Source organism: Papilio machaon, chromosome 5 (assembly GCF_912999745.1).
Source record: "Papilio machaon chromosome 5, ilPapMach1.1, whole genome shotgun sequence".
Lineage (NCBI taxonomy): Eukaryota > Metazoa > Arthropoda > Insecta > Lepidoptera > Papilionidae > Papilio > Papilio machaon.
Genome location: NC_059990.1, coordinates 3,539,240 through 3,554,812, shown reverse-complemented (window position 1 = coordinate 3,554,812; position 15,573 = coordinate 3,539,240).

Genomic DNA, 15,573 nt, shown 5'->3' with positions numbered 1-15,573 from the left:
AGGGGTGACCGCTTAACTTTGAAAGACTGCCACAATTACTTCTATCATCGCTAATAAGACTAGCCGCACCGAAACATTAAGAATTTTTAAAGAACTTCTCGTTACTCGCTATCCATTAATACTTTCAAATGAACTTACACACGTATATTCGCTTAATCCTCTCTATAAAGGTAAATCGAGCGTGCTTTAACTGGTATTGCTCTAGCAAAAATACGCATCCAATGCATTTTAATTTCATTCTGCTGTTATATTTTTTAATTTATATTTGTTTGTGCGAAGTGCGGTGGGCCGCGTAATGTGTTATCAATATTAAAAGGTTAACCTTTGCTAATTATGGTTAACATGTTATCTGTATTAATTAAGAAATCAAATTAATTTTGTAACACGTGATTTTTATGGCGTTTGATTATTTTAATTGGTAATACTATGATAACAAAGTTCTAAAGCTTTAGTTATTTGAGGCGTAGGTCGTGATTGCGTTCAGAGGAGCCGGCGGCCTAACGAGGTAGTCTTTACCTCCCCTGTCTGTATTATTGTCAACCGCAATCCCGTTGCCAATTACACTAAGATTATCAGAAACATCGCCCTAAATTTGATAATTAAACATCTTATATTTAACTTTGTTAAGAATTTCAGTGTTTTGTTTATTGCTTAATTTGTTGTAAATCGGGTCGAATCGGAGTATTGTTATCGTAAAACAAAACAATATAAGTTGATTTCAATTGAATTGAAAATTAATAACAAGACTTTAAACTAAATAATACAAAGTACAATTTCGTTTATATAAATACCTTACACAGAATTTTCAAATTAGAAATATACATAAATACTGAACGTATTTCTTAATGGTATAAAGAATAAAGTTCGGATGATATTTTCAAAAGTACGGCAGTAAAAAGCTTGAAATAAGCGTATCAAAAATTAAAGCTAGGGAATGATCGCGGCGACGGCGACGGTGGTGTAATCTTTTTAAAATCATTCTTATGTCCATTGAAGATCCGCGTCCGATCCCATGTACAGTGTGCAGACGTACTGTTTTCATTGTCCGAGAAGAATGCCGCTTTATTGCGAGAGAAACCAAATAACCTCTTTTATATCTCAGTTTTATATCAGAAGGTGCTTATAGGTGCGCCTGTTCCTTTATCCGTATTGAATAAGTGAATAAAAGCATAACGACATTCTTATTATTTATATAAGTACGTGTTTATGAAAACATACTGACCTTTATAAAGTAGTTCTTGTAGTTTGGTAGTTTCCTGCATTGGTAAAATTTAACATTAAAAGTATTGAAAATTTTAATATTTTTTTTGGATTTTGAAATAAGGATAAAAGGCAAAAGTTGTTTAAATTAAGTTGTAAAATCTTGATTTAATTTTATGTAATTTTAAAGGCTTTTTTGATATATATTTTTTTGAATCTTCTTTTGATTTATTGACATGGAATATTTTATTTAAAGGGAATTCAAATAAAATAAAGGTATACATGACGCCACTTAACTAGTTCTGAGTCAATCGCCCGGCTAGGGCTAGCATATTTGATTGAGCAAATTTTTGGCCAGAAGCAATAAAAAAAGATATTGATATTGTTAAATATTTAGCACAAAACAGTTATTATTTAAAAAAAAAAAGGAACCTATTCACTCTTGCGCTAACGAAACCAAAAAAAAAACATAAATGAGCTTATAAGAAAAGATATAAGCTTGTAAGAAAATTTTATATTTTTCCTGGGAGGATTTCTCAATAGAATTTTTGCGTGTATATTTTCAATTAGTCAGCTGTCGGTTACACATTACCTTCTATTATTAAAGTAGTTAAAACTAAAATTATTTGTATCTTAAATATTGTTGTTATTTTCCTACGAAAGATATAATGATAAAACCGTAGCAACCCTGCGTGCCGTAGATACTCGTAGGGCCGTAGCCGCATCCGTGCGCGCCACGGAGGAGGGCGATCAAATGAACCATGTTGGATACTGCGAGGTAACTGCCGGAAGTAATGTCAAAGCTTTCATTGTTTCCGCCGGCACGCAGCGCACGCGCCGCTACACCCCAAATGAGCAATCTTACAACTGAACACACTGCATAACAGAAAATGTTATCTGCAAAACAAAAAATATTTAAAAGAAATTACTTTCATTCATATAGTCACCACACTTCAACTCTATGCTCCTTTTTAGTGTGCAAAGATTACTACTTACATCTATAGTTAGCCAAATAAACATTTCTTAATAAACTATATTTGCAAAATATTAATTTATAAAAGTTGGCATTATTCTATTCTACTATCAATATGACTATGATTTCGTCAGTATATTAATAAAGTCTTCGTTTTAAAGTTTTAAATCTATAACTCCTTACATAAGGAGATTATTATTTCGAGCATATGGCTCGAAATAATCATAAACTTGCATTAATCAGTAAATGAACATTGTATTGTTCTTTGACCTACTTTATTACTAATATTAGTTAGTTAATAGTTAATCCTACCCCACCAGGTCGAGACATTAATTTCAAGCAAGCAATAAAGGGCCAGCGAGATGTCTTCACAACGAGCGGCAGCGGCGGCCTGTGCGGTAACGCTCTTAAACGCCGCTCTATAAATTTCTCAATAAAAACAGTCCTCCCAACGCAGCCATTGAAAAACAAACCTTACGAGAACTTCTTTAAGCACATTATTAAAATGCTATACCACAAGAGAGATATGCACTTTGGCGAACGACGCTAAACGAGCAAATAATTTACTTTGATATGATTCTGCTTCCGTGTTATGATAACACACGAAATTATAACGTAACCCCTTCATGCAGAGTTGGAAATTACGCGACCGCTGTGTAAGGTAAATGTAATTTTTGACAATTGATTTTACAGCCGAGATTAACGACGCGGCTTTCTCTTGGCGCGTCGTAAAATGTAAGCGAGCCTTATTCAATTACATCAAGAGACATTATAACAATTTCAGACATCTCATTTTAACCTGACGACACGGCGGCGACGTTTAGTGCACTAATTTCGTTTTAATATGACAACATAATTTACAATGCAATTTTTAAAGTCATGTTATGCACGCGTTGCTATATTTTGTGACTTTTTTCACAGAATCTGCTTCATAAAAATAAAAATTCGAGTAAATGATACCATCGTTTCACTAAAAAATTACAAATGTTTACTTTAGATAATCTGCTTTATCACCATAGAGTAAGAGATAACTTAATATAAATGGTCCAGTACTATAATTAATTGATATTGCTTAAAACAGAAAACAAAACAACTATATATAAACTTTCAGACAATAGAAACCGCCTAAAATTCGGAAACACATTGTAATATCCTCGTATACACTGATGAGCTCGGTTTGAATAATGTTTGATTTTGATTTATAGAAATAGTTGTTGCTAATCCAAGCCACATTTTCCACGTCATCACAGACCAAAGGATTGGCTGATTTGCATTCGCATGAAGCATCTAATCAAACAAAATATTTGATCAAACTATTTTGTTTGATTACATGTAATTCTGACAAAAAATCAAAGAGAGAATATAATTTGTTAATATAACATGATTGATAATGTTTATTTCTAGGTTATAAATCAACAAAAAGTTTTTTTTAAATAATGTATATAAAATTATCAATACTCGGTATTTTACCCTTGATTATATATTGCATTATTGATATATGCAAGAAACTTAACATCATAAATATAAAACTATTCGGCCCGTAAACATACAAACTTAGAATAAGTTTCACAAAAGCTAAGCGATTACTAGTACATTACCCACTTAAGTGCTCCAACTTAAGTGTCGATATGAAAAGAGTAAGGACGAGAAAAGAAAGCCTTCGTTACCGACCAACACCTTGAAATAACATTGAACCATTAGCACTCGGCAATTTATCCCAGTGAAGAAAAAGCTTGTTGATTCAGAAGCGCCGACTCTGTTAGGTTGTTTCAGTTCTGGTTTGTTTTCGTTTAAAAAGATTCCGTTTGTTTGTTAAACAAAACAAAAAGAAATATTCAAATTAATGTAAGGGTATTAAATACAAAAAATTAGAGTTAAATAGAAATACCAGTAACAAAACTTTTATTCTTTATAAATACATCTTTTTATAGAGATGAAATTTTCATACCTTGCCAAAATATAAGCAAAATATTTCATCTAAAATTCCAGGTAGCACAAAGCATCAATTGTTATAAGAGCGACACGACAGTTTGAACAATTGTTGTAATTTGCCTTCGACCAAGGCTCGGACTACAACTAATCGATTGTGATTGTAACCAACACGCTCGCATTTAGTGGCCGTTTCATAAAAGTTGCGCTACGGATACCCTGTAGGCTTCAGCGCTACGAATTTCTCCCGTAGCACCGTAATAGCCCATCGCTGAGCTTATTACCAGACGCTATCTATTGAGAACGGCTTTACAGGGAAATCCCGAATAGGTTGTAGACGGTGCTAAACTTAATATACTTGCAGCGTATTTTCTTTTCAACTTTCATATCTCTGATATTATCAGGTAATTTTAAAGGATTTAACAGATTATCTGTCTTTATGAAATTGAGGATACATCTCTTTGTTTTAGAGTTCTTTTCTTTTTGGATTATAAAGAAAAAACAAATATTTATATCGTAAACGGTTTAAATTTCAATTTAATCTATCTAAAAGTGAATTGTATTTATTTATTTATTTATTTATTCTTTAGCACTTTTATAAGTACAAGGAGGACTTAATGCCTAAAGGCATTCTCTACCAGTCATCCGGTATATGAGAGGAAAGTATAATTATGTGCAGGGCAGATATGAATTGAAGATACTATTTTACTAATACAATATTATGTAATACAGTAATATATTATTTAGTCCGTTAAATACAAAAAAAACTTTATTTTACAGACGAAACTTAACAACTAGCAACTTATTAAGCGTAACAAGCTAATTAAAGTGTAGGAAAGTTAGTTAATCGTTTCGTACTTGTGGTCAGACGATGGCGACTTGCAACAAACTTGGCCTCGTAACAAAAACAACCTTTTACCGAACCTACCTTGGGTTCGGCCATTACCCATCCTTTAATTTCAACGCTCGTTTTCAATTAAAATAAAATGACATTGCATCGGCAACGCTTTGCTGTAACTTAACCCATGATAATGTAAGCGCTTGGACATTTCTATTGCTATTTGCGGGGAAGGCACACCGGATACAATTACAAGCGAAGCTGACCGCATCGCTTCGAGGAAATATAAGCTCTTATCCGTAATGGTACAGCTCTCTCATTATAGCAATCCTGAGGCGACGGTACACCTTTACGACGCTCCATCCCCCTTCCTTGCCCCGTCTCGAGCCTCCCGACTCGAGCTTTGAATATCGACTTGCAATCAAGATAAAACTTGCCTCAATAAAGCCAATCGGTACACAATTTGATTTATTTATTTTTATTCCATCTTAGAGTGTTTACGATTTATCAAAGATTTTACGCATTTTTTGAATTTAGGAAATTAAAACTTTTTAATACAACAGTAATTGTCTATTATTTTGTATTTTTTTTAATTTACATGCTTTAGTTAGATGATGTTAAGAATGTATAAATTACTTATTAAAGTTTACTAAATCTTTTAGAGTCAATATGTACTCGAATTACGTTTCAATGCTGTGTTTTAACAACATAAAAACATTTTGCCACAATACTCTCTGGTATACTACACATTTTCAAAGTCAATAAACATTCATTTTTACACAGTAAACAAGCAACGTACCGGACTATTGTGTACGTATTTTTCTTTGTGCAAACATCATAAAACTAGTTAAACTGAAGGCCGTAACGTTTTTCTACTAGCACACGGTAAGCTAGCACAGTTTTACTGTGGCTGCCCTCGTGTTAATGTCAATACGAAACGCGTGATGTACTTAATGTGCACATACCGTAATATCAATAAAGAGGGCAGAGATGTAGGCTCAACAGGGGTGGTGAGTACACCTGATTCCAACGTCAGGTGTCGCCTTCGCGTCGTCTTACTTTCGATACTTAAAATATGACGTGTCATCTGCCTTGATCCCGTTACTCGTTTGTTAAACAAGATTTGCTGGCGTTGTTTCGGAATAAGTAGCAATGAGTTACGCGATACCCGAATCCTTTTGAATATTTTCCAAAAACAAAATACAATATTTATGTGTGTTAATAAGCAAATGCAAGATATCTAGATATAGCCTATATTGTTTGTAGTAATCTTTTTTTACGGTTCACAGTTCGATGACTGATGCACGTGGTTGAAATGTGGGTCACTTAACGGACAAAATAATTTTCACCCCAGTTGTAATATACTGTATTTCCCCTTTACTCGGATTCTATTTTTATTTGTCCCCACGCATGTATTGTTTGCGTATTTAAATATGTGTAAGAGATTTCTCTTCTAAAAAGGGTGATAAAAGCGTTGACTGTCAACACTGTTTTCTCTTTTCGTGATCGTTTTATTTTGGCCTCGAATAAATTTTACAACTCAGTAATACATTGACTGCATATTTTTATGCATATAATAAATAATCGAATTGTTTTATCTAGATACCAACACTGTATAAACATTTACTTAATGTTCTTGAGAGTTATCGAAAAATTATAAGGAGAATGTAACATGTTCCCGAGGTAACGTTCGTAACGCAGAGTTGAACTATGCAAAGATACTCTGTAACAATGACAACAAACAAATACCAGACTAGAAGTTATGTTTACCATTGAAGCCGAAGCGCATCCTCTATTTTAGGGTTGTCAATCAATGCATTGTTTTTTCTGCTATGGAAAATAACCAAACTTGATATTTTTCCAACATGTATATGTATGTCTATCTAAAACGTAATGGGAAATGATCTGTTGTAACTTTGTATGGATAATAATAACTAAATAATGTTTAAAACATAAGTTAATACTTAAATATTAACTGCATTTTAACTGTAATCCTACCTATTTAAAATAATACATTATAAATTAAATAGCAGCTGCAACAAGCCTTTGTAGAAGGATGACAACTGTGACAGTCATAGTATTGAATGTCAGAGCCGTTCCGCTCCACTTGTAAATGTAGAACGAGATATTATAATCAATGCACTTCGTTATTTCCCCTTTATTGTATAGGCTTATTGATCCGAAACATTTATTTTACATGAGTATATAAAATAATTCAGGCACACTTTGTTTATGTATGCTAACAATAGAATAGAATATTAAAATACAAAGATAATATTATAAAATTTGCTCTGAAATTAAAACATTTTAATGATTATAAAAGCTTAATAACATTATAAATATTTACATCGAAAGCAAAACTAAATTGAGTTCTCCCCGCTGTCGATCAAGTTACCATGAAATTTATCAAGGCGTAATTAATGACTAAATGCAAATGCTTAAAAATAACTCGGCTATATCCAATTTAAGTTTAATTTTCTTACCATAAATTCGGTTTAGCTCCCCGGAGCGGCGCGGGATTGAAACGTTGACTTCCCGCAAAATTGCACCGAACATTTTTATCCCTTTGTATTGTAGCGGAGATATTTAAGAGAGGATCCTTTAAGTCTTTGTAATATTGTAAATCGTTTTGATTGTCAACCAATGAAACGTCGGCCTAGGCATCATTGTGCTTTATTATTTATGGTAAATTTAAACTTTTTTGTCCGTAGTTTTTTGTAAGCTCAAAAATTTTTTTTTCGATTTTTTTTTTTCAAATTTCTTTTATTTCTTTCATAGTGACGAAGACATAATAGACGCGTATTTGTAATTAAGGATACAAAATGTCATCAAGCTTTTTTTCTTCACTGTTTATTTCTAAAATCTTGATTATTAATGAATTAAATACTTTTCAGGTTCCGGCCCATCATTTGAATGAAATATAATATACATCACGTTGTAGCAATTGATACCAGACCAGCAGGCGTTCATCATACAAAAAGCATTAACCGTGATGGATTTTACACATTATCAAAAAGGTTCCATATAGGAAATATTCAAACCTTTTTTTATTTCTCACATTTATTATACAGTCATTGGATGAAAACAAGTTTAATTATAGTTTTGGAATTTCTACCGATAGTTATGTGATACTAGTATGAAGGTGATGTAAAGAAATAAAAAATTTAATACGGGATAAACTTTAAGTTTAAGGAAGGACTTTAAGTTTATTCGACGAGCTAAAGGCAAACTCCGTTACACATGAGCTAACTACGGCATGAACGTAACGTGACATTTAAATATGAATACGTCGTCGTTGCGTCTACGACTTCGCTAATAATGTGTGATTTTTCCGCGCATCTGAGCCCAGCAGCCGCCGCGCTCGCTGCACCGAGACGTACCGTGTTCTGCCTTAATCAATACCTTGTAACAAATAATACGCCTCGCTTAATCGACACAACAAAATATGCAGGAAAATATATTTCTAGTCTCATCGTTAAAGTCAACTTTAACCTTTTTAAAGAAAGTCCCCTTTCTTAGGTACCTGTGATCATGTTGGCACGGACATAAAACTTTTTTCTTTTTATAAAATGTTGACCTAATTTGTTGCCTTCAAGAGAAATAATATTTTGTTAGAACGACAACTTCCATGTTGATGAATATAGAATCGTTATATTCAAAAGATATTATCGGAGTAAACTTTTTGAAGGATTTCATTTGTAGATTTTTAAAATATAATTCTGACGATGAGGACAATGCCTACCAAAACTTTGATTTTGAACTAAGTACTCAATTAACAGAACTTGATACTTAAAAAAAAATCTAGATTAGTAAACACATTTTACTTGTTGATCGTATTGACTCATAGGCTACCTACCTCGAATGAAATCCAAGCATGTTACAGTATTAGTCTGTAGTTGTTTTCGGTAACAATAATGTTACATATTCTTTTTTTTATTTTCAATAGTGAAACTGTTTCCGCGAACTTTTTTGCAAACTTCAGATAACAACTTCGTGATAGGCATTTGTTTGGGGAGTAATTTGAGTCAACGGAAAAGCATTTCTCGCAAATTGACGTCACCCCTCGCGCGATAAAAGTTTTGATTCATATTCTTTTGTGTCAAACGAGAAAAAATATACACTTTTATAAACACGTGCGTATTTTTGATGAAACGAGGTTTTAATGAAAGAAATATTGTTTTATATTATTAACTTTATAATCTTATTGAACCTCGAAGTTCACTTTAATTTCCTACAACGAACAGCAATCGTGAATAAATAGTGAAATAGAAGTTGCAAAATATTTATAACTTATTTCTAATTGAGTTTTTTTTTTCAGTTCCACCGAGAAGCAAATGATCAAGCGAGATAACCTAATCGTTACGCTTTGTATTTCAACTACAAATACGGTATACGACGAGATGAAAACCAGAAAAAAGGAAATTAGAAGAATATAAATAGAACAAGGAGCACCTCAATGGCAAAACTGAACGACATTTTCAATTCCTTTCATCACCAATCCAATTTTATTAGACAGGCACTGACTATATTCTACAAGAAATAAAATTGCAGTAAGTAAATCCGGAGACGGGAGAGGTAAGCATATTTAAAACGTGGCCGAGCATAAAATATATAAATAGATTGTACATCCAATAAAGTGATTCCAGCCAAAGGAAGCAAGACGATAACCTACTTACTGATCCGCCGTATTCTATTTGCCTGTAATAATCGCGATGACAATCTGATATTACATAAAAGATTTGCCCTCTTTTCGATCGAAATGCGATTTTCTCCCTCCACAGTTATTGTCGGCTCGCCTCGAATTTTTTCTTTATTGAAAAAGAAGCGCTACTACGATAGAAAATTTTTGAATGTATTCCAATGAATAAGAAATTTTGGCGCCAAAGAATGCAAAATACGAAGTTGAATAAAGCGGAGGACAACAAATTGAATCCTACTATAGAAATATAAAAGTGGACTAATAATATTCAGTTCTCAACTCAACTCAATAACATTAATAATATTTTAGATGCTAGCCGTTGAAAATTGTAGCTTTATTAGGAAGTTATAAGTCACATTGTCGATATCGAATCCCAATGAACAAATAATGTAACATGATTCGATCAATTAGATGTTTATAATCGGTATTAATTAATGAAATGTTTTCTTGCGCTGTGTTGGCTGCTTAATTAGTATCGGATTCTGTATTCGGTTAAATTAATTTATTTTAAAATCATTTTAACGAAGAAATGGGTGCTATTTGTTATCTAAAGGAAGGTGTTAGATATCTCAATTATCCGGTACCCACAAATGTATTTGTTTTATGTTATAGTGTACACAGATACACAGATATGTTAACCGCGAATATTACTCCGATGATGTGACACGTGTTTAAACAAGCGTGACTCCAAATTATCTTATATTCGCGTCACAGCCCCTTAATAGAATTCGGTCCCTACTCAAACAACCCTTCGGGTCGAACTAATGTAACGGAGTACACAACCAATAGTCTCTTAACACCGTTCAAACAAAACTGGGCCTATGGTAAGCAGGCTATAACGGGCGGGTTTCGCGAGTCTCGGCTCAATGGCGAGACGACAATGCGGCTAGATAACGTCGCCATCGAATTCGGCGGTCGGTTTGCAGCATTAGCTCCTGGAATAAGTTTGTTCATTACGCGAGGGAACAATGAACAACAAATGCGGTAGGCTCGCTGGCTGCAAAGGAAACGTGCGCCGACGCCGCGACAATAGCCCGCCCGCCTTATCGCGCCGGAACGCGTCGACCGCCTACCCCCTCCGCGCACCCTCTCTCGCACCCGCCGCTACAGCCACTTGACGTATGAGCGCGGAATAAATGGGAAAACTTTTAGTAGCTGGCGTTATGAGAAAACAAAACAATTGGTCATTAGTTAAGTGAGAAAATGTTAAGTTATTGTTTAATATTTCCTTTAATTGTTATGTTTATTAAATGTAAGCTATTAAAATAATAAATAAGTATCCACTCATAATCCTTTATGTAAACACTCAATTTACTTCTTAGGGTGATTCCCAAAATAAATTAATGTTGTATAAATGTCTCTTACAGTTTTCATTTAGGTTAATATAAGAAATGATCTGGACAAATCTCAGCTTTGGTGGATTTATGCTGTAACAAGTGCGAAGAATGAAGATGTGGTGCGGTTCGGTAAAATCCTCACATAATTCGGGTTTCGGGACGATGTAACCGTGATAAATGGGATGGTTCGTTGTCGACGAAACCTGCAAAATGTGCGGTTAACAGCTGCGATACGACTTTATCAACTTTCGGTATAGACTGATTCAATAATTTCACCGCAACTTTTGAAGATGCTAATTTAGTCATGTTCGTTGTATCATTTTTATTTTATATTGTGTGCATACGTTCTTTTATTCATTGATCTTGTTATTTAATGTATAATTAATTGTAAAATATTTGACTATGTTCCTTTTGCTTTAAGTGTATTATGATTTTTTTAAATAAAACTATGCATAAACCTTTGTAAAATACTAAGCCAATACTTGTTTTTTCATGGATTTTCTTACACATAAAAAGTTTAATGTAGATATTTCATATTTTTATTAAATGTATCAAGAAGTATAAATTCATGCAAATTGAATTTAACCAGTAATGTTATACATATGTGGTAATTTAATAAATTTTTATTAAAATATTTAAAATAAAGAAACTTTGTTTTTTTTTTCTCATTAAAACACATGTAAAAAAGAAACCTACAAATCAACCTAAATAAAGTTATTACTTTTTTATGTAGAAAATTAAACTAAAGAACCCAGCATGCAGTAATAAGCAAAGAATATCTTATCGGGTCCATAATCTAAATCATGAGTCTTGGGTTCGATTCCCAAATAAGAAGTATTTTACATAACTAATTTAGAATTATATGGTAATAAAATATGTTGAATAGGTGGAAATCGTAGATAGACGATAATACGGTGATTTAGACCCGATTAGATTGTTTAGGTTTTAAAAGGTGGCGACGCCATGTGCCGCAACGGCATACAGCAATTTCTGCAGTATTATTTTGTATGTCACTGATTCTGATATATAGATGTATGACTACAATTGCTGCGCGACAGTTGCGCCTGTTGCTGCTGTATGCCGTTTGCCGCGAAATCGCACCTTAAAAATATTGTAAAAAAAAGTATACCGATTAGCTCTAGCTTTGCCAGTAAAGGAAAAAGATGTGAGACCATGCATCTCATACAAGGGTTTCTCCTCCCATTAAGATGTTTCAATATACCAGATCTAAAATGTAAGTCAGAAACTGAAGAGTTATAAGAAGTAGTTAATTCAAAGAAATAACTGGATGGACTAAATAGTAGTGAAATTTAAAAAAAAATTAAATGCTTCAAACAATAATCAATACAGAATCAGAGGTACTGTATTTTAAAAAGACAAAATAAATACGACTCAACGTTATAGGAAAAGCGCCTGCGGTTTATTTGTTTTCTTTAATCGAAAATATTTGCTCTAAATATGATACTGATTTTTAACGATTACATAGGTTGATAAGGTGTATTTATTTATATTGTAAGGAAAAAAACATGGTTTCTTAATTTTGTGGACTATATTCCCGTTCGAACCCGTTCTTCCGCCTTAGTCACCCATTTATATTAACAAACTAGCAGTGCAACTAATTCGCCAGTACAGAATTAAAAAATAAGTTTCCTATAATATGCCGCGAGTCATAGTTCCGTCAAAATCGATCTTTTCAGGGTATACCCGGAACAATCGTGACCGCGCTGATAGACAGACAGACAAATATTAAAAAAATAGGTTTTTCGTTATCAGTACGAAACATAACATTTTTGTCTCCATATTACAAACAGACACTCTAATTTTATTAATATGTATATCAAGAATTAAGATTAGTTTGCGTTCTGCGCTTTTTGATGGAACGTTTCGAATTATCCTCCATGGTGAGTGCTGCAAAGGATTGGAACAAACTGCTCAGTTACGACGTGGTAACTTCAAAGGTAGGGTGAATAAGCATTTAAAAAATTAGCGGAAATCGTTTTTCGACCACGTCTTAACATCAGTCTAAAAAACCTGGTTTAGAAAAGTGGGAAGAAAACAAAAACACAATATTCAACTCAACTACTAAGCCAGTAATTTCATATAGCTACAACTGTAGCTTCTTGTTGGTGTAGAAAATGTCTGTTAGAATAACCTCCCTGTTGCGAAAAAGGAATAAAAAGTTGAAAGATTAATTACATAAAAATTGTAATTCGATTTGTTTTTAAAATGCGAAAGCTTTGTTTATAATATAACATGTAAAGTTCAAACAATACAATAGCACTACAATATGCATGTATTGCTTTCGTAATTAAATCAAGACAATTTCAGTAGACGATAAAAAGGCGACTGAAAGTCATTGTCCCTGATGGGGAGGCGACTGAACGAACGTTTTACCGGGTTATGTTGAATATGCACGTGCTTTTTTTAATTTGACAGGTGAACGAACACGCCTTACTCCCGCCTATTGTGTTGTGAAAGTATCGAAATTGAACGAGCGCCCTCCATTTGGAGTCTATATGAGAGCCACCGGCCGGTAATCGGTCGACCATTCGTTTCTCGCACTCTGAATATCCAAATCATTTTTCCTGAATTTCATTGCACCGCCAATGCCATTTGCGAGCGTTGATTTTTAAATGTTCCGAACGGAATCGTCGATAGCGGCCTGATAAGTTAATTACTCCAGTTATCTGACGTTTTATTAACGAGAACAGACGCTACTGACTATTTGAGGTTTTTACCAATATTTTCTGAAATGAATAATTATTTTTTACATCGCTCGTTTATTTATGTCACAATATTCCTAACAGTTCACATCTCCTAAGAAATTAAATACAATCCCCTTGTACGATATAAGCAACATACCTTCAGCAAAAATCATCAGATGCATTTCCGAGTTTTTATGATAGTTAAAAAGTTTTGCCAAAGTTTACGTTGTCCCTAAAACTAGAAATAAATTTACTTTACTCTCTTCACGGAGTATATCTTACTAATATTATAAATGCGAATGTTTGGATGGATGGATGGATGTTTGTTTGAAGGTATCTCCGAAACGGCTGAACGGATCTTGAAGAAATTTGGCACATGTAGAATATAGTCTGGAAGAACACATAAGCTAATTTTTTTGTTTAATTTCGTGCGAACGGACTAGCTAGTTATCTCTATACTCAATTCAGAACTATCATAATTATCCCTTGTCCTGTCATGTAAAAATGTTATATTCCAGACGGTTTTAGGGTAATATTTGCAACAGAAAAATTCTGGTCAGCTACACGGTGTCGATTAAACTATTTGCATGTCTAAAAGTCTATTAAGATGTTCGTAGACAACAGTATCGATAGCAAACGCTCCACAGGTCTATGATTAGATGATGAGCTTGAGTCAGTTGCCGTCGATGTAATCGCAATGTCAAATTACTGACTGATGGTCGAGGCTTGTAGTTGCAGCAATAATAGCTCTATATCAATGCAGATCACGATGAATGACGATCATTAGCTACATTCGAACTACAATAAGCATTTGCAGCCACAGAAATTGTACACATGTAGATGAAGCGCTGATTATGTTCCAGGCATGAAAATATAACTAACTAATTTATAGGACAAGATTATTAAACGATGTTTCTTTAGTGTAACTACTGTCCTAAACGTGCCTTACAACGTGTATACAAACGCATCTCACACACATCTGTTCACTCATTTGTTAAAAAGAAATACATAATAGGTCCTCAAAATCACTTTACAATACGCCTAATATAGCTTTTAATTTCAACTTTTGAACAAGACAATGAAATGCATATATCAAAATGCTTTATAAAAGCTCGCAATTGCCTTTTCAATAGTAAGCCATTTATTCTATTTACACTTTACAAAGTATTCACGCCATATAATAACTTTAAAGCCCACGCTTTCAGTACTTCACTTTTTAAATTGAATGACATAGCAATTTCCTAGACACTGCTTTTTAAAGGTTTCATACGATTCACATTCAAAGTGTGGACGTTTAAGTTATTCGTGGATGTGAATAGTCACGAATGGGCCCATCACATGCAGCATGCAGACACGTGTGCTCCGCATCATGTGATTCACCCGAATGCAGGACGTAGCGTCGTCCAATTTCGCGCGCTAAATTGTTCATAACGGAAGTTCATATCCGGACGTCGGGCCTGCCTGCGCTCCGGGCGAGATTAGGCGGTAATTACCATTTCCTGTAACACAGGACGCAGACAACGTCGGGGAAGACGCGATTCCTTCTCCGCAGCGGCGCGGCGGAAACGTTCCGCATTCGCCGCACGAGGAAGGAAAAATCGTTACAACAATTACTTCCCACTGATATTGGATTCGTAATTAGCTCCCGTCTTTCTTTATATAGAATTCGACGACTGGAAAGTGACAAGGATATTTTTTTGTACGTAAGGCTCCGGAACGCAAGCAGATGTTTAAAGGCTCGAGCGAAACGCTCGCTTAAATTGAGTGTAGAGCATTTCATGCAGGAAAAACTGATTATGCAGCGAAGGAATGGAGTGTACGGATAGGATAGGCGTCGTCGCTGTCGGCGAGCGCGGAGCCTCGCTGCCGATATGATTGAATAAGTGAGCCCG